Raw genomic sequence first — 26,830 nt, forward strand, 5'->3', positions numbered from 1 at the left:
GGGGGTGTCGAGGGAAATGGAAGGATACTGGGAGGGGAGGCGGGGGTGGCAGGGTAAACCGAGCACACAGGATTGGGGGTTCTTAGCAGCACGTCCGCTGAAAGTGCCGTTTTCTTTCATTTTCCCCCCTTTATTTTATTTTGTTCTTGCCTTTGCTTCGCGCTGCCTTTTCCTCTCCCATTTCTCTCTCCCCCACGATCCCAAACCGTTGACTCTCTCCTCGCGAGCTGGAGAAATCATCAGTTTCACTCTTGCAAAAGGGGGGCGGGACTAGACCTCGGAGCATTTTAATAAAACAAACATACAGCAGCTCCCTCCTCACCCCTCCAGTCTCAACTAGATTGATAAATTACTCCACTACACTACTTTAATTATGTATATGGTATGCAGAATAAATCACTGAACATCAGTACCTCAATCAAGCACTTTTAAATGATAATTGCATCTTGGTGAATCAATCTTTCCATTCCTGACATTTTGCTAATTTTAGTTTTACGGTGGGGTAATGGCACATGCCATACGCAAACCTAATGACAATTCTTTATTGCACGAAATGAAGACAACACGGTGAACGGCGGCTCCCTGCTTCTCTCCCGGAGCGGCTGCATAGGACGCTCAGAGAGAACCGAGTCTCCCGCTGCTGCGCGCTCACTCCCCAGGGACGCTGCGAGCCAGCCAGCAGGGAAGTCCTTCTAAAGTCGGGATCTTTCCTCTGACCAATAGGAGCGCGACCCTAATAGTTGTTCTTGTGACTTTTCCCCCCATTTAGATACGCGTTAGCTACTTCATTCTTCCAAGGGTCCACGCGCTCCTCCTCTATTACTCACGCGTAAAAACCACGGTCTAGAATCTGCAGCACTCCATTCCAGCGTGCTTTTATGCATGCCCAGAATACGTGGTTTTCGGCCCTGAGAAGTGGAAGGGCTAAAAAGTGAACCGAAAGATTTCATGAAATAATTAAAGAATTACCAGTTTATAAAATCTCCACTTTATCGCGGGCCATGAACTTTCTAATCAGTTTGGAAATATTTACCGAGGCGGCAGCTTCCTCGGAGATTTTCCCCCTCTTCCCCCCCCCCCCACTCTTTCTTCCACACCTTACTGGACTTTATCCAGGTTATTAACATGTAAACCAAACCAACTTCCCAAATGCATTAGGCTACCCCGGATGGTGGCTGATGACTTCACTTATCCTGAAGAGTTTCAGCAGCGCAGGAGGCAGAAATAGAGACTGATAAGGAAGAATATTTATGTTAAGGTTTAAGCATATTAAACATTTCCCTTACCAAAAATATAGGATAATAGTTAATGTTTAGGAAAAGCTACTAGAGATTTGGCGGCTCTCTGCCCTAGCCAATTACACCACACCCAAGAAAGCCAAAGATAAAATGTATCAACCGGTATACAAATCATGAAAAGACAAGATTGGATGCCAGCAGAACTACAGATTATATAAAATGTTTAGAGCAATTTTTATTTTTTAATGTTGTGAAAGAAGAAGGGAAAATTCATAGGGGACATAAAATCATTGACTATACAAGAGTAGATAATAGTAGCATACTGAAATATCTAACTAATTAAAGATATTCCCTCACTGTAAAAAAATTCCTATCATCACTGTGTGTTTAGTCCAATGACTAGTTGCATTTCCTGTTAAGTTCCTCAGTATGCCTCCAGATGACTGTTTTAATGCATGAGGACAATGTGGTTCAAAAAGCCTTCTGCTTCATTGTAGGGGCTATTTGTTGTTATTAGCTTCTTTCAGAAGAGTGGGTTCAACATTTAGGCACCCACCCAAGTCTTCACGTGAAAGGAGAAGAGTGATTTTACAAGCAAGTACAACTAGATCTAAACAATCTTCAAGCTTCTGGTTCATTACCATTGTAACTATTAGTACAGCTAAGATGAATTCATCGCTTTTATTACAAGAAAGCCTGGAAAACTGTCACAAAGCAAACTATCTGAAATAGTACCATATATTGCAGATTGCAATCTGTAACATATTTTGCTTACCTGTGTGACTTTCATATGGTGACTCTGCTACTACTATGAGTTCATTTTAATAATATGGCAAGGAGTATCTATGTCAGGTTTTCATTCAAGGTACAACTTGTAAAAAAAATAAAAAATTTCAAGGTACCCAAACATCTTGAATATATGGTGGTAAAATGAAATTATTTTTTCAAGTTTCACAAATGTCCTGACAAAAGAAACCATATGAGAACCATCAGAGTTTATTGCCATAATGCTTGAAATTAATGTCATGAATTTTGAGAGCCTATTTTACATGAGCAAATAGACACAGCCAATACATGAATTTAAATCATGTTGTTTTTGATGGGTGATAGTGAATATTCCTGTTTACCACTGAACACTTCAGGTTTAGATCTATTTTTCTTTAAGAAGAAACTTTTATTTTACCTTTTCACATTTTAAAGAATTATTTAATAATGAACATTATAACAAATCCATAATTATCAATGATAGTACATGCATTCCAAAATATGCACAACCCCACACTGTGGATAATTTGAAAATAATTTGGATCTGGAATGTATCACAGTTGGCCTTTTAAAATATAAGATTTTTCCCTCAGCAGTTTTAACTTCTTAATTATGTGTGACCTAAGTTAATATTAGCATTAGTTTCCTTCCCATAAGCCTTTATAGTTGAAGCAGAACAGAAGCAGTTACCTAGAAATGTACAATAGGCAGTCACCTGAGATTTAAAATTATTCATGAGTAATTCACAAAGTGGTTAATCCAGAGTGTGCTTTGTATTCTTTTAATACCTCTGGACATTATTTATTTTTTAGCAAAATCACCCTGATCCTTCTCACCTAATAGTATTTGGCTAGAATCAGAATGTTTTCTCATCTAGGGAGGAGCTCATCCTAGGTGTTACAGAGTCCTGGATTCTCCATTTAGTATAGGATTTGTGTTTTACTATTGGATGTGTCCTTTATAGGCTTCAGTTTGCTTATGTGTGAAATGAGTTATCCCATCTCTTCCAGTTCTATGCTTTAAATAGAAACCAATTGGAAGCTAGGGGTCTATCCAGTTAAATAAAAGGTGACTTTCTTTTAAGAAAAAAAATGGTGTCTGGGATCAATGTATTAAATCAGCTCTTGTGTGTGTGTGTGTGTGTGTGTGTGTTGGGGTGCCTAATTACAAAATATTTCTTTCATTAAATAATTATCATTAAGTGCTTTCTTTTCTTTTTTTCTTTTTTTTCTACCTGGTTCTGGAGATTAAACCAAAGGCCTCACACATACTAGGCCAGCACTTTAAATGTTTTATTTTAAATGTAAATATGCATTAACATATTTTTCCCCAAAAGAATTATGTTTGGCCATATATTTAATTAAAGTGCTAAAGAAGTTACAGGGAAGGAGCGTGATCCTTGGGATTTTAACTTTAGGGAAAGCTCATATTCCAATTTCTGTTCAGCTACACACTGTCTTACTCCACCCTCTTCTCTTCACTACTTCCCTACATTAAAGCAGCAGTCCACTAAAGCCCTGTGCACTGGGTCTGCCTGCTTTTAAGCCTGGCCCACGCTGGGTGTAGCTCTTGAAGTGAGCTTTAAAAAATTATTTTAAAGTGAGCTGGGGCGGTTGCCACAGCAACCCACCCTGAGATGAAGAAAGGCTATAGATTAATCTACCCTTCAAGATTATTCAACTGTATAGTATTTGTTCTTCAGCCCGAATACTTTCAACACAAAAATAATTGAACATGGAAGTTCAGAAAATTCTAAAAACAGTAAGATACAAATTTCATAGCATTAAACATTTTAATCTTTTTTTTTTTACAGCTACAGTATAGAAATATACATGTCTTCCCATTAAATGAACTAATTGGAAGAGATACCTAGAAGGTAGATCCTGAAAAGTGATGTGAGCAAAACAACCTGATATTGCTTATAACCTAAAGTATATAATGGTTATCTAACTCTTTAACACTATTATACAGTTCTATGCTATAAATACCTAAGGTCAAAGAGTTTTACCTTTGATAACTTTGTGGTACATGATAAAAGAAATGTAAGCACTCACCACATACACTTCTTTACTGTGACGGTCATTTGCCTTCCATTCTTTACTTCATATCTTCACAGAAGTTACTTCACAGTTTGCAGCTCTTCTTTGGCACCTTAAAATATGTAAGTACAAAAATGCACATACTTATTATTTTTAAATTTAACATGAAAGTAGATTTATTTCTAAAACTTCAAATCCAAAGTAATAATCCTGATTTTAAGCCAAACCAATGTATATGGGAAACAAAATAATTAAAATAACCAATTGTGATAATACTTATAATCATTAAAGTAGTGTCACATATCTGAATTTCAGAAATTTACTAGGTGCAGCTTTATCCCAACAGACTATATAGCATATGGACTGTTTGTGGTTGAGAATCTGCAATATACAAAGGATTTGCTATTTCAAGGAAAGACTTAATTTTTCCCTGCATTTCATATCTAATCATCTTTATTTTCTTATCTTTAATTTTATATCTGATGAAGAATTACAAGGAAAAAAGTGATCCTTGGGATTTTAACTTTATCCATCATTTTCAAGCTGTTATTTGTCAAATTGGGAAATGTTTGCAAAGCAACTTAAGTTGCAGAAAAGGCTCATTTTATGTATTGCCTAAAGGCCAATTTAAGATACTTTGGAATTAATCCTGTGGATTCAGGACCATTTATAAATTCTATTGCTAATAATACCTTATCCTTCCAAGCAGTGTTTAACAGTACTGAACACAAATAAATGCTCTAGTATTCTAATCTCTGTTTTAGACTAGCTGTCCAAGACTTTGAGTACACAAGTGAATCTTTCTTTTCCTTCAGACTGGGTCTAGTCCCAGAAAGAAAACTAACCTGGAGACATATTAGACTATGGTGGTCAGTATCCATTTTCCATTTGATTAGCAGGAAGACTTTTCATAGTGAAGAGACATTTATAAATCCTTTTTATTTGGGTTGACATCCATGAGTTATAGTTTTATTAAGTTACTTCAGAGTTAAGGAGAAACGAGTCATTTTGGCCAATTTTGTTTTATGGGTTATGTTAGTTTTATCTTTTATTAAAGTACAGGCCCACAGATAGTCTAAACTTGATCTTGGTCTAAAGTTACCTGTCCAATTCCCTTTCTCCCAGCTGCTTGGTTTTACAGTCTATTATTAAGTGAGGATCCTGACACATATCTCCCAAGGCTTTTCCACCTCCCAGAAATGCAATCTTCATGAAATAATATCTGAAAGATATGCTGAGGCTTTTTAAAATGCCACTACAAATTATGACATATTTCTTTCTTTTCCTGCTTCAGAATGTCCAAATAAGGCTTGATCATGAATTTGCTTGCGAGCGTGTAGCTGATTCAAAGGCATCCACACGCATAGCTAAATGGGGCTTTACCTTTACCTACAAAATTGTTAAATGTTTATTTGAACACTGAAATATGCAAATTCTTGAAATATCACAGAACCTTAAATTCAAGGAATAGATTTTTACACATTACTTTTTTAACCTTTTCTTCTAGATACCTTACTATGTCTGTGCTCTTTCAAATTCAAAGATCTTTACCCAGGGTTGGGGTGGAAGTGTAGGGTTAAAAATCTCATCCAGCATTTTGGAACCCACTTCTTTGTTTGGAAAGCAGAGAGCTGGGATTCAGTTCGCACGGCCCCTTAAAGACCCAAACAGGGATGCCTCTGATTTCAGCAGCTCACTCCACTGAGTTATTGATAGCAGGCAGCAAGAATCCCTCGGGTTAATTTGTGTGGAAAGTGAACCCGCGCTGGCTGGGCGTTCCAGAGAGGCGCAACAGCCACAACACCGCCCAATTATTACGGCCCTCCCCTCCAACGCTGCTTTCCCCACCTATATACTCTTTTCTCTGCGGGTCTCTACTTTCCCCCACCCACTTTTCTCCTGGTGCAAGGAGCTGAGGGGGAGGGGGGGGCTCTTTTCCTGGCGTGTTTCTGGAGTTCCTAGGCTGCTTGCAGGGGGCGAGTGCGCCACGTGCGTGCGCCACTGGCAAGAAGGAGGCGTGCTCTGGCCCTCCTGCAGACCTGCTGGGCTTGGACGCGCGCAGAGGAGACTGCCACGCTGTCTCGGTGTGGGGGCTGGAAGCGGTGTGCAGACTTGGCGTTTGGTTAGAAGGGGGATGTCACGGCTTGGGGAAAAACGACCCGTGGCTTGTTGGTACCGATGGCACGTGGTGGGCTCTAGGGAATGAAGGAGGGCGCAAAGGCAGTGGGTGGGCTTTGGAAACAGGAGGTGGCAGTGCTGGAGCAGTTGTCCTACTTGTCTGGTTTTGGGATCTTAAGAATATTTTCCATATATTGGCGAAAGACTATCCCAAAGAGCTGGAGATGAGCTCTTAGCGACTACGTAAAAAATGAACCCACCCACGCACAGTGCACAAAGCTAGCACGCAGTTCGCATCCAGCTGCTCCGGCTGCCCCACTCGCTCCAAGCATTTTGCAAGTCTGGGAGAGCAAGAGTGCCTCGTGCAGGTTTAGATCCTGCCCTGTCCTTCACCAGCCATCCTGGGTTTTTGCGTGCCCAAGCAATAGGAAAGGACAGAGACCCAGAACTGAATTCTAAAGCCTAAGCACTTAGCATCCACAGAATTTTAAAAACTAAAGGCCAAACGCTAGCTCCAATAGTTAAGCTGTGGATGGATATGTACAATTCCTTGCTATAGAAAGGCTACCAAGTAGAAGGAAAACTGGGATACTAGGGACAGTACAGGACAAATGAAACCAAAAAGCAAAACAAAACTTCATTTCACTGTTATACCACCTTTATTTGTTAGCACACAGAAGCAGTTCATGGATGCCTTGCAAATTGCCATCACAAAACGCAGATGTATAAGATCTTTGCTTTATTTGGGGCGTGTACAAAGGGCAGGAAAGATGGACAGATCCACCTTTGGATGCTCCAAAAGTGTGGGAAAGTATATGGTTGAATATATCAGAAGCACAAAAATGTTTCTTAGCCTGTTCTTGAAACCATATGATAACTGCTAGCTACATGTGATTATTTAATTAAGATTAAAGTAAAAAGTTAGTTCCTGAGTTACACCACCCACATTTCAAATGCTCTGTAGGCACATGTGGCTAGGGGCTATCTTATAGAAGGAGATGTTGAATCTTCGTTTCCATCATTACTTAAGGTTCTACTGGAGAGTGATGTTGTAGAGTTAAGGTGAATGTCTGTTAAAGAAAGAAGTTGCTTTATGATCATTACCAGTGAAAATTTAGGGCATTTTTCATTTCTTTAACAAGAAAAGTTTTTTTTTTTTTTTTTTTTTTTTTTTTGTTACTGGGTATTTGTTACTGGGCACTTTACCACAGAGTCACTTCCCCAGATCATTTTATTTTTCTTTTGGGAGAGGTTGCTTAGAGCCTAGCCAAAAGTTGCTCAGGTTGTCTTTAAACTTTCCATCCTCCTGTTGCACTACTGGGATTACAGACCTGTGCCACCATAAAAATTTTCATGACCACATGAAAGGTTTTAAAGTTAGAATTTCACTATTTTTCTGCTGAGAAGATTTTGGGGAACACTTCAGCACCTCACACAAGACTTAGAAAAGTTAAGTGATAAACTCAAAGTCATGCAATAAATTTGAAAAGATGAGATCCCCTGACAGGGCCCAGTGCACTCTGTGCCAGACCAGGGCACCTTGTCTGGTTAGCTAGGCAAATTAACTGTGGAAAAGTGAACTGAGAGAAGATGTTAGGCAGGAGTACTCTCTTAAAAGAGAAAATACTGCTAAGCATTTATCCATGAAGAAAGTCTATTTAATAAAGAATAAGGTGAATGGGGAACATTGTCTCTCAGACTTAAAATGTATTATTGCCATAGATTCATATAATGTCTTTTCTAAGAGAGTAATTGGGATAACTGTGCTTACTTTAACTTTGAAAATTATGAGGAAATGGGATTATTCCTTTAAAATAAATGCTAAAAAACAGTTACAAAGACAGAGAGGAAGTGTGTTACCTGAGATGAGAATTGTTAACAAGGCATAATCTTCCTCAAGTTTGGTTAAAGATATCATCAGACACATTGATTATCCTCAGATAAATTGGTTATGATATAATTAGGGTGGAATTTGAGCAGAATATGTTAACATGATCAAAATTTAATCACCAATTATACTATTTGAAACATAAAGCAACAGACTACATCAAAAAATTTAGACAAAGTATAAACTTTTTAACATATATATATATATATATATATAAATTTTTATATATATAATGTCTTTCTTCTATAATTTTTTTTCTTTTTTGAGACAGGGTATCTCTAAATTGCCTAGGCTATCCTGGAACACATATCCTCCAGTTTCAGCCTCCTAAATTATTAGGATTATAGGCAAGCTTCTCTACTCCCAGCTGTCTTCCGTATTTCTTAATGTTACTTGGGGATGGAATGTTGATATTAATTGTTATCTTTCATTGTAATTAACTTTTAATTTAACCCTTAATGAAGGATCACTAAATGTTCGGATAGGAGCATTCATGAATGATAATCATTTAAAAATAATAGCAAATATTTTTAAACTTGGATTTCTCTTGAACATATCCATATTTGTAATCATCTGTTTCTGTTATTGATTTATCACTTGCACAAGTCTAGTGGCGGAAAGGTTTATAGTCCATATTACTTGAAATTCAGTGCCCTAAGAGAAAATATTTTAGTTCTCCAAATGCTTGCAGATGAGATAGAAGTCCTCAACCTCTCCATAGCTGAAAACCAAAAATACTGATGGAACTAGGAAGACCATGTATGGCCAAAAGCCAGTTGACTCTATCACAGGTAATAGTAGAATTATGCACCAGTTTTTAATCTCTCTGTGTTTCAGTTTCTTCATCCATAATATGTGGAACATAATGAGAAACCCTCAATACCTAGCATGAGAATTAAATGAACTATTCAACAGAAAGCACAGGGCCTGGAACCTGACAAGTTGCAATGGAAGTTACTCATTCTTATTCCTATGCAATAAGTTCCACCTCTATCCCATCAGGTTTCATGTGTACCCATACTGTGCTGCAGAAAAAGGAAAAAAGTAGGTCATCAGAGAGATGGCAATTCCCCTTTTCTGGCATGGCTTTCTTTCAGGCTTCCTTTGTCTTTTATTTTTTTTTTTAAAGGACGCTTCCTTATACTTGTTAGCTGGTTGGTTGCTGAAGAGGCACTGGAAACTCCAAGTCCATCCTCTTTTCACCCCAGTTGACCTTTGGAATGTTGTTGTCGGCCAAGAAGACATTGATATCTTCAGTCTCCATTAGCTTGAATTCTTCAGGGCAGAGTCTGCTCAGATTGTCTCCTGATGTCATTCCAAATGTCTGAGGCCATGTATGGCAACTGGGCTGGGCACAGGACTGCTGGGAAGTGGGGAGCCCATGGAATGCCTGATGGAGTATTCTGTTCAAAAGGGACCTAGAAATCGTTCTGTGACGATCACTCATCAACATTACAGCTATGTGTCTAGGGGATGGTACCACTTCTTAAAAAAAAGAAGCTATAGTCATTTTATATTTTTTTGATTTTTCCAAAGTCCCCTTGGAGTGCTTATAATTCCTATTGATTTAATGATTTGTATAAGTATATATTACAGAAAACAGACTTAGGACATTAATAAAAAATTATCTGTGTTCATCCTAACATTCCTTAGAATAAATACCAAGTTAAGACAAAGCATGCAGAAAGTAGGGAATAAGGCCACCACATGCAAAATATACCTTGTTTTCTCTTTCTAGGTAATTTTTCAAATGACTGTATTCTACTTAAATAAGAACATCACATTATTTTTAAAATATATTATTTATACCCCCCCCCCTTTTTTTTTTGGTACCAGGGATTGGGCCCAGGGGCACTTCACCTCTGAGACACATACCCAGTACTTTTTATATTTTAGTTAGAGACTGGGTCTTGCTAAATTGCTTAGGGCCTTGCTAAGTTGCTAAAGCAACTCATGTTCCTCTTGCCTCAGCCTCCCAAGCCACTTGGATTACAGGATTACAGGCACCACTATGCCCAGCTATATAACCTAAATTTTTTAGCTAAGCAAAAGGTTTTATTTTTTCAAGAAAGCAATATCATGTATATATGTATAAGTTTCTAAGACACCATAGTTTTACATAAACTTAAAAATAAGATGCTACGTAATTATACATATATTCTAATTTGTTTGGAAGAGAAATAATTTTTATTGTTTGGGACGAAGTCTCTACATCCTTTTGGAATGTAGTGAGAGTTAATAGTCAATGATTGATCTTGCACAGTGGCACACATCTGTAATCCCATCAACTGGAGGCTGAGACAGGAGAATCACAAGACTCTGTCTTAAAATTAAATTTAAAAAATGGTTGGGGATTTAGCTCAATGGTGGAACAAAATATTGGTGATTAAAGCTAGTTTGTTTCGCCAGCATATTCAATGAATCAAAGTGAGGCTTGATTTCCTATAAACTATTATTGTTTGTTTATGTATTTGCACTGTATTTGTAGTTGAATCTTTAACATCAATATTCATACTTATAATACTATTTGAAATACACATGCAAAAATAATACTATTTTATTAGAGTGTCGGTTGAAAAAATAAGTTCAAAATGCCTAACATTTAATGGCTATTTGTCAGACTCAGTATTATCACTTCTATTAGCTTTCTTTTTATCCATACAATAACCCATAGACAGATTCTACTATTATCACCATTCTACAGATTTTAAAACTAAAGCTTAGAGGGTGCTGGGGATATAGCTCAGTTGGTAGAGTGCTGCCTCACATGCACAAGGCCCTGGGTTCAATCACCAGAACTACAAACAAACAAACAAAAAACCTACAACTAAAGCTTAGAGAGGTGACCTTACTTGCTCAGGGCCACATAGCGTCATAAATGCCAGACAAAGGACACAAAACCATATTTGTTTATTTCTAGCCCTTTGTCCTTAGCTACAACTCTGTCCTTAGCTACAATGCAACACTGTTTTGTGACACTCATAACCTGTGCTTGAGGAGAGCAGAAGTGGTATGATTTGTATCTCCCGCCCTCCCCAAACATGTCACCCTCTTCATTGTGCATACTTTAAAAGGCTAGTTATTTTTTTCAATGATGCCTTTACTCAAGTCTGTTTAGAACTCTCCCTGAGGAATTTGCTACACAATCTTAAAAGTGGTCTGATTGTTTGCAAATCCTTATGGTTAAAGATTAATTTGTTGCCAAAAATAGATCCAAACCAAGTGTAGAGAATAGGATGGAGACTAATATTTGAATATAAAGCATCAGATTATTTGATATTTGGCTCACAAACTGAAATTAACTACAAATATACAAGGAATTTAAAAGGTTATTCCTGGTAGGATTAAATAGCCTTTAAGGAAAGAGTTTTGATGAGTAGCACTAATAAAAATCTGATAATTTTTTTTAATGTTTGAGTCACTAAGAGTTTTGTATCATGCAAGAACAGCATGGGAAATGTTCTTTTAAAAGAATGTACAACAGGCAGAAAATGGTAAATCACAGAACTTGGATTAGAATCCAGGCTCAAAAACTAAATAACCATTTCCCCTTAATTTTCTAAATGTCCTTTTGTAAAATGGGGAGGTGACAGGACCTACCAAAGATGATCATTTTGGAGAAGGACATGACATTGTACTTCTGTAGCCACTTAGTGCCTGGCCTGTAGAAAATGCTCAATAAATGATCACTGTATTTCTCTCTCAAGGACTATCTCATATTCCTGAAAAAGATATTACTGTAATTGTGGTCCAATGATATATTGGAAGTTATTTTCTTCTCTTCCAGGTTTCATGCTGCAAAGAAGTTTTATTTCATGCTAGAGTATTTGATATTTAAAATAAAGATAACAATTTATGATAGTATATTGATGAGATCAATATATATTACACCAAGGAGCCTTAAATTAGGGGCTGCTCATTTATATTATCCTTGTCAGTGGTTCCATATAATATTGTTTTCAGGGAGACTTGTTTTTGTGTTCACATTGAAAAATTTTATTACTTATGAAAGTAATGATATATCCATTTGCCTAGAATAAGGTTCCAAGATTTTATTTTTTAGTTACCTCAGACATCTTCTAAATTGCTTATTGATTGCCTAATTTGGCACATAAATTTAAGGAATCTGAGCATAAATGCGTAGAATTAGTGGCTTCCTGTTAAATCTAAGTTTCTGACTCCTTTGGAATCAATGACCCCATCTATGTGGTATAGGCAGAATTGTGGAGTTGCCAAGGTCTGTCTTTGAGGCCCTTCCTTCATTCACCTTCAATATGCCCTTCTTTCACTTTGGCATGTTCCACTTACCCAGCAGCAGTTTTTATAATCAATAATAGCTCCTTCATGAGTGCCTCTATTTCCTCTCGGCCTTCCACTGATGTGACTTACAACATCCTTTCATTCCTCAGCAGCCCCCTTAGGCCCCAGAATTCTCTTGGATTATGTTCTATCAGAAGAGCCTGCTGCTCCAGCTGTCTGATCCATGACACGATATCAATGTTGTTACTCCTTTAAGTGAAGCTTTCTTTAAAACTTTTCTGAAAAAGAGTTCATAATCCAAAGGAGTTCCATGGGTCCACAGATCCACTGCTGTGTTGATTAAGAGGTGCTTTAGGGAGGACTTTCAGCATGTCTCAGGTCTCTCCCACTGCCAGCCACTTAATTGTCCACACAGAGGCAAGCACTGGATGCAAGTGCATAGGAAGCCTAATTCATGTATGAGGAAGAAATGTATTGTTTTTGAAAATACTGGGTTTGGAAGATTAACTTGATTAGCAGAGATCATTATGCTACTTGAAGATTATATAGTTACATTTTTTCAAATATTATACATTTCATGTCCTGTTTCTCTGGCCTCCTGATAACTTTTTGCATATGGGTTGCACAGTTGGTCACACGTCTGTCTCTGTTTGTCACTCAGACTTATTGTATGTGCACTCCCTTCTGCCCCTAAAAAGCCACCAGAGGTGTAATTAGTGATTGTTTCTCCAGAAATGCCTCGAAGTGGCATAAAAACCCAGTTTGGAGAATTTGTGCTACTTCTTAGATGAAAGGAAGAAGGTTGGGGAAAGGTTTAAGGTCAGAAGGCAAAGATTGTTTTGTCCTTTATTTTCTGCATGAAATCACAAATAAAACATCTTCCTCTGTGCAAAGATAAGGCACTTAACAAATATTACCCAATATTGTATGGCCTTAAACTTGTAAATTTAGTGCATTCATATAAAATGGAATGCATGTTGTATTAAACATAATCTTTCTGAAGAGATTCAGAAGAAATAACAATTCTAAATATTTTTTCTTGTGGTGGTGGTTTTTTGTTTTTTTGTTTTGTTTTTACAAGGGATTGATACCAGGGGCACTTAAATACAGAACCTCATTGCCAGTCCTTTTTAAAATTTTTTATTTTGCAATTTTGAGACAGGGTCTCTCTAATTTGCTTAGACCCCCACTAAATTGCTGAGGCTGTATTTGAACTTGCAATCCTCGTGCCTCCTGAGCCATTGGGATTACAGGTGTGCACCACTGTGGCTGTGGCTGGCTAAATAAAAAATTTTGAACACTACTTAAGAAACATTTTGCAACTTTCTTGTCTCTTGACTCCTTTACCGATGACTAAACAGCTAACCAATAGTTTTCTTTCCATCTTTTCCATTCTCCCTCCCTCCCTTGATTCCTGTATCTTTTTTACTTCAACTCTTTTCAGTTGTGAATTCTTCATCAGTTGTATACTCCACAAAGGAGCACACACACATATGCACACACACATGTGCAAGACTAGTATTAACAATTAACCAGGGGTGGGGTTGTAGCTCAGTGGTAAAGCATGTGCCTAGTGTGTGTGAGTCACTGGGTTCGATTCTCAGCACCACATATAAATAAATACCCGCTCACCACTAAAAGAATATAAAAAAAAAATTAACCACATTTGGGTTTTGTTTTTTCCTTTGTGAAGTTACATTTTCTGTCTTAGAACCATAAGATACTATACTAGTAATATTTTTCTATTTATTGGAATTACCTCAAAATAAAATACCACTATCAAAGGAGATTATTTTAAAAATAATTGATGATTTATGCTATAGATAATGTGTCCACAGAAGAAATTCAGTGGTCAGTTTTGTTATTAATCACTTTAATTATCTGACTACAACAGTGGTTAACTCACAATGAATAAGGCCATGCTTGTGCTGCTTATCTAGTATTTGTGAAACATTCATGTTCATTCATCTACACATTCTCAACTCATCCTTACAGAGCTGTGAGATTTTAATCTATGTAGCCTATGGCCATAAAATAACTTACCTACAGGAGAATAAAAACTGTGGTTTCCCTCACATCATCACTAGGCTACACACTCTTAAACCCTCCAGATCAATGACAACTAAGTATTCTAAAACTTGGTGAATGTGCATGCATGTGAGCTTCTTATAATAAGCACTGTTTGTGCTTTTTTCGAAAATGACTTTGCTGGAGAGTCAGATCCAGCCATTCTATTATATTTTAAGATACATTTTTTTTTAGTGCTTAAACTCACAATAATACTTGAGAATGATTTTTGGCACTTTACTACTATTGGGTGATACTTATCATTTGCTAATCCAAATAATTAAAATGAATAAACTACTTAAGCATGGTAGTAATTAATTACACCAGAAAATAAATAAAAACAGCTAACATTTATAGCTGAATTTATATGTTCCCTTTTGTTCTCTCAGGACCTGGGATCACTAAGTGTTATTTTCTTGCTACTGGAGAGTGTGAGAATTGACACTGAATGAGAAATGGTTCTGGCGAGGAACTTAGCAGACTTATGCAGAGAACAGTTTTTCAACCTCAAAATCAGCAAGGGTTCATGTCAAATGCATATTTCTGGATGCATCTCACGCCTGTTGAGCCCCAGTCTCAGGAATCTGCATTTGAACAGGCTCCCCCTGTGTTTTTCACATATGTTTTGTTGTATGCCATTGTGTTATGGTAAGAGAAAGTGTAAGATCTACATGTCTTCCAATGCCATTCCTTTGGTTCTCTGTTATTCACTTTCATTCTCTCAACTAATCTTAACAAAGTTTTATGGAAACTCTACATTCATGAATACGTTTCAGTATAGTAAGAACAAGAGTGAAAATTGATATGACTCTCTCCATTGCCTGCTTTGGTTCAGATTGTGAACAAGTTAAAAAAAAAAAAAAGACATGTCACATATATTATGCCCGTTGGAAACTGCTTAATTAGAACAATGATTAAGCAAATTCTCTCAAATTTTGGTATAGTTCTTCATTTTTATTTCTCTGAGTGATGGTCCTTATCTTTTTTTTTTTTTTTTTTTTTGGATGGAATCTATTCTTTAGATCTGGTACTTCAGAAAAACATGTAAAGTGGGCTTCCAATCAGGATATCTCCTGCTGGTGTCAGCTAACCCAAATACACATGCATGCTTTAGTGACAGCCAGCTGCTCCTGAACCTAGACTCCCTGCAAAGGGGACAGCACTGTTCACAATCACTTTGGTAGTGTGGCCTTACAATAAAGAGACTTTCAATCAATACAAATGTTCCTTATGACCTTGGTAATTACCTAATTTGCTGAGTAATCACAAGGGCCTTCATAACATTACCCTAGCAGACAATTGACTAATCCATATTCCCAGCTGTGTGATAATAGAATTTTGGGGGTGAAATCTTTAAGTTATGTTACTAGGGTATCCAATTGGGGAAAAAAATATGGCCTGTTCGTCTGTAGTGGTCTTCAGTGATTTTGTTTTACCTACTGACTTCATAGGCTATACTTTTATTTGCTTCAGTTATTTGGAATGCTGGCTTGATGGGCTACTTGTAGCAATATAGAGAAGAGGGGACATGCCATTACATATAGGAACCCACCAATAATGGTCCAGACTCCTTTTGGGACCTACTCACACGAAGCAGAGAAATTACTTTCTATTGGATAGCTAAAATTTCCTTTCCCGTGGTTCTTTTATTACTAAGCAAAAAGTCCCATCCATTTGGTTGCCACACAAAGGTTAAGTGACTTGTTTTCAGTCACAAAATTACTTAGCAGTGAAACAGAGACTAAGACGCAAATGTTCCTATTTCTGCTCTGATGCTTTTGGGCGGCATTCTTCAGCTCTAAAGAGAAAACACTTATAATCCTTCAAAAGCAGGCAAGGGGCAAGTCACTACTTTCACTAAAACTCCTTCAAGATAAACTAACTTGAAATTCTTGTGATTTTGCATGTTTTGCCTTGACACCCTGTCTTTCACAATAGTTAGAAGTGGGTATTATTTACTGATTATTTTGCTCGTAATTGTTTGCGTAATCATACAACACCTCATATTGTTAAATGGTTTGCCGGTTGATGCCTAATGTTGATTTGAAACAGATCTAATGGAATAAGCAAATACATTTTTAAAGTTAGTTATATCATTTAGTTGTTAAATGGTGTTATTAGTCATAAAATTGTTGATTATTTTTCATCAATTCCTTGCAAGGAAACTACAATTTCCTCTCATATTGTATAGCATTATTTAAAACCCCCCTCCCCTTTTTTCTTATTAATTTGTACTTCTCACTGGAAAATGCTGCTCCAAAGCCCAGGGATAAGATAAATTCTTTTAAATTCAGAATATGATGGATTTTGTTTGAAGAATTTCTTCTCTGAAGGGACAGAAAACAATGAAATACACTCTTGTATATTACTATTTTCATATCCTTGAGTAAACCAATACAGAATTATCAACAAATTTTATAAATACAAAAAATTAATATAATTAGTAATTATTTGGACAAATATCAGATACTTCATAAATAGAGGATTATTGAATGGTAGGGTTTCTAAGTTTTTTAGGACACCTTGCTGATGAGGGCTCTGGTATCTCATAAGATTTGGTAATTAATGGGTGCACTCACACACACACACACAATCACACACATACACATTCACACACAAATACTAAGTTAATTGGTTAAATCAGTTATATGAACTGTTTAAGATATCCTGTACTTGAATACTATAGATATGCTTGTGTGTTAGTTTATTTAGTATTTTAAATTATTCCTTGATTTTTCAAGAAAAAATTCCAACTTGAACATTTGATTTCTACTTTCATCATTTAAACATATATATTGCTATTGATTATTTTTATTTCTGTTATTTCATATACCTTGTAAATATGTTCAGGTTTAAATCTATTTAAATGGTAAAGAGAATCTAAAGGAGTTTGTAGCACAGATGTTTTATGTGCTTATGTTTTTATTTTTTATAACTATATTTTAATGTTCTATGACAAAGTGTATATTTCTCTAATAAGGTATTGACTAGTAACTGAAAAATGTTCTTGAAAGGAATGTAATATGTAGTGTCCAAACTTGTAGTTTGAGTGTCCAAATTCTTAAGTCAAATGAAAGAAATATCACTGCATATGAAGTTGGGGGATAGGCCCTAGTGTGCATCTAAATACCCATATCAGAGATTTTGGGTTAATTTCATTTTCTTTAAAATGAGAAGTTAAAACTTTAGAACTTCTTTCTCACGATTCCTAAAGATTTCATAAATTCAAAAGAAAACATAATTCAAAGATATGTGTGAGCATCATTACATGCATGCCTAGTATTTCATGGACACAGACATGTTGCACCCTCTGAAAATTCCTTTAAGGAAATGAACTTTTCGTAAATGTGATATACATATGGACAAGGAGAGAAATGGGATAACTGAGAAAAGGAAGGTAAAATGAGTTAATGACAAAGGAAGACTGGTAGGCAGTAGAAATTATTCCCCTTTTATTTCTTTTAGTCTATAGTCTAATTATTCTTATTTGAAAACTTACTGGCACCAGGTATTATCAACGGGGATGAGTAATATGTAATTTTTATCTTTACTGGGTTACATTTGGCCCACAGACAGTTGACAGCTGTCAGTCAGGTGTCTGGTCAATGAGGATATACATATAAAGTTGCCAAAACATTTTTGTTTCTTTAAATAATTACGAGTAAACTACTTTAACTGGAAGCTCCATTGTACTAAAATTAAATAGATATTTGCAACATAATTTATGAAATTAATTGCTGGAAGAATCTGGATTTTCCATATGAATACATAAAATAAACAAAACAGTTTTATATGGTGTTTTTTGAGGCAAGAGAATGATTACTTTGCCCCCACTGCAAATAAAGTATCTTGAAGATGTGGATCTGTATTGCAAATAATGCTTAAGGTACATACATTTTAAAATTCAAGTTTTATGGCAGGTATGAGTCACCATCATTTTAAGTAGAAATTTCTTAGTAAAAATTATTAAAGGAAACTATTTTGATACATTGAGGGATTTGGCATGAGTATTTTTGTAACACAATGTCAAAGATTTATTAGTAAGGACAAACTCATGTTGAACAAAGATTTATGATTTTTCATAATTAAAAGAAAAAAATTATGGGATTTTAGGCTGAGTCCACAACTGATGACACAATTAAAATGTGAATTTTAATTATTTTGGATATTTGAACTATATCTAACTAACATTGTTTCTAATAGGTTCTATTGCCCTTAAATAATTGACAGAGTCATAAACAATAGTTTGATAGAAGCTTTTGTATTGTTTATCCTTGGTGATAATGACAAACAATGTGATAATTATAGTCAATACTAATGCACATGAAAACCTAAATATAATTTTGAAGTTGACCTAAGAATGTAAGTTGTTCAGTTTTTCAGTAATTAGTTATCATCTCTTAAAAAAAAAAGTGTTCTGATTCATTTGGAAAGTAGTATCTAACACACTAGAAAAAAATTTTCAAGTGCATGAAATACATACTCATTCTTTTAGAGACTAATGAGGTTAGATAAAAACATTCAGTGACTATGGCTACTCAAGTATCCAAATGAATATAATGAAACATAACAAAATATCACATGAAAATAACAGTTTGAAACTCTATATATGTATACTTTAAAATAAAATATCTTAATTATTCAGTTTGTTTTACATGTAATAATTTATAATAAAAAGAAAATTTGGGTCTTAATTTTTAAAATATGAGTTCATTAAAGTGTTTGTAGATAAGACTATATTTTTAAAATATTGAATTTTTGGCGGGTGAACCATTGCTGATTACTTTTAAATTACAAATATTTCATGATTTTAAAAAACAATTAAGCCACTTTAAAAGAGAATGATATTTATAAATTGTTGTCATATCTAAATCATTGATTTAGTTTTGTTTTAGATACAATAGTCATTAACAAAAGTCAGATCTTATTTTTTTCCCTACTATACAAATAATGTATTAAGCATGTAGATTGGAAATTATTTATGGGATCATCAGAATAAAACAATTGTCTTATAGTCTTAGTAATTTATATTGGTAGGAGCCTTTTTCTTCTTAAGTACTAATTCTACCCCCCACAGCCCAGAAAATTGATTTTATGCATAATAATTTATAGCATTCTTGATCAATGTATGCTGTTATGTCTTTTACATTCATTAGCCCATGTTGCTTACGAATATGGAATTTAGTTATTAAAATGGTTTCATATGTTTACTATGTATAGTCTCTAGCTTTGAGCTGCTTACTTGCTTAAATAAATGTTTTCAATTTGCTATAATACAACAATTTGTAGAGAAATGCTGTGAAGCATAGTTAAAAGAATGAGTCCTTGAAATAGAATCACTTTTTAAAAATATGTCCTAACATGTGGTCTCATTTTTCCATTAATTAAAATCCTATTCTGAAAAAAAAATTTTTTTTGCTTAAACTTTTGAATTCACAAAACAAAAATACCAAATATATAAATGTACTAATTTTGGATGTCAATGACGTAAAAACATGCTTTAGTACTGTCTTATTTGTTTATTCAAAGACTTTCCTCTAAAACAAACTAAAAAACAAAAACTCTTTGTAAAGTAATGAGAAAATGTGGTTACTTTTAAATATTAAATTATCTGTGTAATATGTTTTTAAAAATGTGTTTAAATTAAGTTAATTCCTTATCATCTTTAATCATATTTCTATAACATGCACGCATTAAAAAACCCAGTACATGGAAGTTTTGAAAGGAGTGTGTACCATTTCATACTTTTATTTTGGAGAATTATTGGGAAACAACATTTTATTCAAAAAAAAATTATGACAAAATTAGATTAAAAAAAGATTAAAATGCTGTTTAGTTAGGCAAGTATTATATGTAATTAACTCTTCATTTTTCTGACATTGAAGACAGTAATGAGAGACCAATATTAAAAGTACGAATTATTTTTTTATAATTTTTTAAATTAAAAATTATCAAATAGTAGCAGTTCTATTTTGTACAGAAGGCAAACCCACTGTTGAGTTAGTTGGCTCTGATTCCAATGGTCTCATCAGCTCTGTGAACGTAGGAACCACAGCAATGCTTCTTGAAGGTAACAAAATCAATTTTTAGAGATTAAAAATATATAATTTGGCAATTGAAACTCACCAGTGCCTTTCTGCTTCTCCAGGAAGTTGTACCCGTCAGCACCTGCTGAGGGCTTTGTTGTCCAAACTCTGACAGGTAAAAAATTCCTGTAGAATAAAGCCAGACCAGCTGGCTTTGAAGAGAAACCCCCCAGTTTGGGCTGCGCTTGCCTCCTCTCCTTTTCTATGAAGACCGAGGCTTAGCCCCCTGATCGTCAAGCCGCGAGATGCGTGATCTCTCTGCACAAGTGTCTGGCAGGCCGAGGTGCACCTGTTCATGTCACTCTGGAGTAAATTTAGCTGTAAAGGTATCATTGACAACCAGACCTTTGTCAGTGCTGGCAAAAGAACACAGAATTACTTCCCTCCCCTCCCCCCTCCAAAGCCCCTCCACTACTAGTTCCAATGGAAAATATCCAATCGGAAGTCTATCCAAAAATCATTCCTAAAAAATGAAATTGCTTTCATATGGTATAAAAAAGTAAGTTTCTTCATTTCACACAGGCTTTAAAATTACATTTCCAAGAATAATCTTGGAACAAGACAAGTTTTTGTTCAATTAATTGTGGCTGGAAACTTTTTAATGGAAACATAGCACACACTTACTTCATTTCAGGTTATTAAATTGTGTTAAGCATTAAAGTTAGTTGCAATTCTTTGCTGTAGCTCATTTGTTCTTCTCGATCCAAAGAAATATTAGAAGGTTAAAACTTATCACATAGGAGGGATTAATCATGCTACCAAAATTAGAAAGCATGTAGCTCTGTAAGACCGAGTGTGGAAATTGTGTGCTCATAGCACTTAAACTATTGGGAATCTAGGCTTCCCCTGCAGCACTTGACATGGCAATTCATGTCTGTGGAAACCCCTGGTAGTTGGAAGCTGGCTAAAGCTAGGGTTCTCTTATTCATTGGTTAAGGTAAGGACATTTATCATTTATGTGAAATTTTCTGATGAATTTCTCTATTGGTAGCTTTGGAAAAAGTCCTTGTGGAGGCAACTAGAGAGGCAGGCAACACTCAGTAATATGTCTGAAATAAATATAGTAGTCAAGATATATAAAGGAGCCTAAGGAGTAACATTCTTAGCCAAAGCATTCTGAGCTTCTGCCTTGATAATTATGATTTCTTAAGTGGAATTAAAAAGAGTTGTACAGAATACCTGTTCTACCCTATTATTGCTGTTTACAAGGGTTGGGTGTGATGAGTAAAAGAAATCTGGGTCAAAATAAAAAATGCTTTGTAAAATAAACAAAGTTCCTATTTACTTACTATGTATAAACAGCCACTCACCAAGCCTCATTTCTCCGCAGGGCACCACTTTCAGATAAAAACATAGACCTGAATAGCATCATCCAGTATCCAAGGAAACCATGTAAGTACCTCTCTCACTGTGTACTTCTCTTATTCAGAGTTTAAAAGCTAGCTGAGTACTGAATGAGTGAGTGTTTTTATTTAATAATTATACGGGAGGTATTTTTTAGGAGCTTGCTAAAAAGAAACAGGTTCTTGATTGTTATGTGCGTCATAACAAAACCCTTATGTTTTCATCATATTTCATAAAATTATGTGTTTAGTCCCAACCTCTCCATCAATTCTCATTCTTAGGTACAAAACAGCTACTCAAAGTTTTAATGAATTGAGAGTTTCAAACTTTTCCAAGACCCATTAGTGTCTGAAAAACCATGTTTCAGAGGCCTTGTGCCAGGATTAGTTTCCTAAGTGTAATAAAACATTTTTTAAGTTTCAAAAATGAAGAAAAAATTGGTCAGAAAAGAATATCTTACTGGTAAACAGTAATAGCAATTAATTTGGTTTTAGGCTTCTCGAGGAGTAAGCATGTGAACTGAGATGTGGTTATCTATTTAAACTCCACAGAGAATCTTGAAAGAAAGTATAATTACCAAAATGCAAATATATATTTGGGAAAAGGGTTGGGAGGCTGGTGTATTATTTTCTTTCTTTTTTTTCTTTCCAAATTAATGTACATTTCTATAGGTTATTTCAAGGTTCAAATTTATTTTCAGAAGCTATAAAATCTAATGTGGAAGTTTAGTTTCCAAGAAACACATTGTCATTCTGGAGAAAGACCCTTTACTAAAATATTTGAAATTTGTACTAAAATATTTCCTTATCTGGAATCATTATCTTTTTCATATTTGTACTATCTACCTATAAAATCAAATTATTTTCAATAGGATGTGATTATTCATGATTATTTATATACTTTTTCATGAAAATACTTAATTTTTTCTTTATGTTCAAGTCATTTAGAATTTCTTTTCTACCTTCTAGATCTGCCATATGATTTATCTGGTCTTTTAAATACAGATAGCCATATTACTTTTCACTGGGGCTTTTGAGAATTGCCTTTAAATGCCCTGTGGTTTGTGTGTTTTTTATAATATTTTCATCTGTTTTTTGTTACATGTGTCTTTCCAGTTTTCCTCTGCAGTATGGTTCCTAGTAAAGCATAAATGACAGAGAGAATCTTTCTTACGGTTTTTGGGACCCTTTATGTTCAATCTCTAACTGCAGGAACAGAGTTTGTTTATCACATAACTATGTCAAATTGCATTTTTTATTCATTTCCATGATTCTTTTTATATGTTACAAAAATGTACCTTTCTGAATTGAGAGATAAGAAGTTGTGTTAGGCTACACAATTTGATGGAACATCTGAAGGGCATAAAAACCTCTGAACCCAATAAAAATATGAGACAAGGAAGTCATGCTAGTTACAAACTTCCCAAGTATGGAGTCCGAGGCCTGACATGCTGCTATCTGAAATAGGAATTCCTTGCTGCAAAATAGAAGTTGAACTATTGCTGGCCGAAGTTGGAAGCAGGGAAGGGTTAGAATAGAGCTTTATAATGAAAGAAAGCACTAATTGAAGAAAAGACTGACTAATGGTATAATTCACTATCTTGAGGAAATGGAATCATTCTCATGCAAGAAGAAAAAAAAAATCTATACTGAAATGCTTGAGGCACAGCTTTAACTATTTACATCAGAATATAGATTTTTCCAGAAAAATCATTTAAATTTGATAGATTCAATTCAACCTCTTACACCAAAGGGAAAATTCTTTACACACACACACACACACACACACACACTCTTGAGATTCTATTCATCAGTAACTGGTCTCTCTACTGTGGACTGACATTGTTCAGTAGAACTTTTTGTGATGATGGTCATGTTGCATGTAGACACTTTCAAAATGCTAACCACTAGCCATATGTAGCCGTTGAGCATTTGAAATGTGGTTAGTGCAACAGAGAAACTGAAATTGGAATTTTATTTATATTTAATTTATTACAGTTATAGAGCCTCCATGTGACTAGTGGCTATAATATTAGACAACATAATTCTAGTCTAGATCACATTTTTAAATGTGGAGAGATTAAAATCTGTATAGATATAATATTATTGTCAATTATTTCTTATCTGCATATCATTATCATGGACCATAACTCAAATCACTAATGCTTAAAGAACAAATGTACTTCAACATTATTTAGTTGAATTTTAAGAAATATTGTCATATGATCAACTGAATTTCAGAAAGTAATATTTTGCTTTCATGAGAAATTAAAATACCCTTTTCAAAAAAATTCAATTCTTTGGTATTCTGAAATACAATATTATTTTTTTACATTTACTTAAGTATTTGGATTATCATTGCACTAGAATTTCTCTACAACATTTTCTCAGAGATAAATGTTTTTAATATTGTTAGAAAGACATTAGATTATTGCTGTATAAGCCTAGGGTAGCAAATTTTAAAATGGCCTTTATAAACATGATCACATAAAAAAGATACTGTAGTGTAAGTTCTAACTACCATGATAAATATTTTTGAAAAGTTCAGTTACAATTTCTGTAATAAATCTTGCAAATAATTTTCAAAATGTAACCAGCCTACATAAATGCTGACTACCCTTGTTTCTCCATAGCTGATTCTGCTCCCAAAACACACATCAGAATTTAAATCTGCTCCTATGACCTTTTTAGGCATTTAGTGAAAGTGAACATTAGGATACATGATGATATTTTTATAGTAATGGTAGCATGGTAATATTACAAGCAAAATACTGATTTACAAATTATATCACAAATTTTAAATTTGCATTGATTAAAAAATCAGTCAATTCATTTATTGAATGCTGATTATTAGTAGGACATTGAACTAGAGACCATGAAAAATATATTTTAAAATTGGTGACCCAAATGTGTGCCGTGGCACATCCCCATAATCCCAGCGTCTTGGGAGGCTGAGGCAGGAGGATCTAGAGTTCAAAGCCAGCACCAACAAAAGTGAGGCACTATGCAACTCGGTGAGACTCTATCTGTAAATAAAATATAAAATAGGGCTAGGGATGTGGTTCAGTGGCTGAGTGCCCGAGTTCAATTCCTAGTACACCACACAAAAAAATTGATGACCCAGCATTTACCCTATAGGAGCTACATTTGTTAGACTTGGTCAACTCCTTTTGGATGGATAGGATTCAGATAAGAAGAAAGAGAAGTGTTTTTGTTTGTTTATTTTTGACAAAACCTTGGATAAGCTACTTAGAATGCCCCTCCTACTGCAAAACAACTAGATTCTGGATAAAACGTACTTTCTAATGATTTATTTGACTTGAAGGAAATTTTTGAACATCTTCAAAGATTCTTCTTCCTCACCTCAAAACTAAAAACCAAAAAAGTGTGAATTGAAGACTGTAGTTAAGAGCAATAAATGGCAAACAGGAAAGGCAGGAATGGCCAAATGGAATGCATGGGTTATATGTGCAAAGATATTGTTAAAAGGAGAGCAGTCATATGCTCTATTAGGTTTCTCAGAAACTGGTCTTATTTCAAAATAGGGAGAACTAACAACCACATTTGTGGACCCACATTTTGTGTCTCATTTTATGTCTTTTCATGTGTTCAGTAAGATAATCAGGCACATCATATTGACTTATCTACTTTCAGAAAAAAAAAAAAAGGCCTATCTTTGCTCAGAAATCAGTGTTCTGAGTGGAGAAAACATGGCTCTTCACTAAGGAAATCCTACAAATCAGTCTTCAATATTCTTGTGAAATCCTTGTCTGCTATCTGTATATCTGAGAAAGTGTTTTCATTCAGAACTATGGACTGTGAGCTCTGAGACCTTAAACTCAAACTCAATTTATTCTGTATTTGTTTATGTAGTATTATTTATCTTTTTACTATGAACATCCCTCAAATATTAAAAAGTGAAAATAATAGTGTAAGGAATTTTGTAAACCTGCAACTCCATTCAGAAACTATCATCACATGGATATTTTGTTTCATCATTCTCTGTCTGCTTCTCACCTCCACCCCAAATTATTTTGAAGTTAATATCAAATATAACAATTTCATGTTAGTAATTCAGGAGGCATTAAAACTTTTAAAAAAAAGTTATTTATTTATTTTAATTAGGTACATATGACAACAGAATGCATTTTGATTCATTCTCCACATTGCAGCACAACTTTTCATTTCTGATTGTACACTATGTAGTGTTGCACCATACGCAGAGTCATACATGTGCATAGTGTAATAATGTCCATCACATTCCACCATAGGAGGCCCATACCTCCTCCCTTCTTCTCTCTCCCCCTTGCCCAATCAAAGTTTTTGATACATTTTTTCCCATGCCCCTTCCCCCCGCATTATGGATCAGCATCTACTTATCAGAGAGAACACTCAGCTTTGGTTTTTTGGGATTGGCTTTCTTTGCTTAGCATGATTCTCCAATTCCATCCGTTTACCTGCAAATGCCATAATTTTTTTCTCTTTTAAAGCTGAGTAATATTCTGTTGTGTATATATACCACAGTTTACTTATCCATTCATCTATTGAAGGGCCATCTAGGTTGCTTCCACAGTTAGCTATTGTGAATTGAGCTGCTATAAACATTGATGTGGCTGTGTTACTATATATAGTATGCTAATTTTAACTTCTTTGGGTATAAACTGAGGAGTGAGATAGCTGGGTCAAATTGTGATTCCATTCCAAGTTTTATAAGGAATTTCCATATTGCTTTCCAGGCTGGTTGCACCAATTTGCAGTGCCATCAGCAATGTATGAGTGTGACTTTCCCTCCACATCATTGCCAACACTTATTGTTACTTGTATTCTTAATAGGTGCCATTCTGACTGGAGTGAGATGAAATCTTAGATTAGTTTTGATTTGCATTTCTCTAATTAGTAGAGATGTTGAACATTTTTTCATATATTTGTTGATTCATTGTATATCTTCTTCTGAGAAGTATCTGTTCAGTTTCATAGCCCATTTATTGATTGGGTTGTTTGTTTTTTGGGTGTTAAGGTTTTTTAG

The 26,830-nt window shown here is 35.0% G+C and overlaps 1 protein-coding gene and 1 long non-coding RNA gene across 5 annotated transcripts in view; one reads left to right on the top strand and one right to left on the bottom strand.

Annotated features, from left to right (window-relative positions):
- Mef2c (myocyte enhancer factor 2C) overlaps positions 1–20,689 on the bottom strand; it is a 164,656-nt gene extending 143,967 nt beyond the window's left edge. For 3 of the 4 annotated variants that reach the window (XM_048800270.1, XM_048800255.1, XM_048800254.1), the window contains exon 1: positions 4,058–4,154. The gene's annotated coding sequence lies outside the window, so the exon portion shown is untranslated. Of the gene's footprint in view, positions 1–4,057; positions 4,155–20,501 lie in introns of those variants that run through there. The other variant, XM_048800266.1, reaches the window with a different exon arrangement.
- Positions 17,271–26,830, top strand: part of LOC107152341 — a 38,355-nt gene continuing 28,795 nt past the window's right edge. Inside the window, exons 1-2 of the long non-coding RNA XR_001504774.2 lie at positions 17,271–21,398; positions 21,792–21,853. This is a non-coding gene — a long non-coding RNA (uncharacterized LOC107152341). The remainder of the gene's footprint in view (positions 21,399–21,791; positions 21,854–26,830) is intronic.

Source organism: Marmota marmota, unplaced genomic scaffold (assembly GCF_001458135.2).
Source record: "Marmota marmota marmota unplaced genomic scaffold, marMar, whole genome shotgun sequence".
In the NCBI taxonomy this organism is placed as follows: domain Eukaryota; kingdom Metazoa; phylum Chordata; class Mammalia; order Rodentia; family Sciuridae; genus Marmota; species Marmota marmota.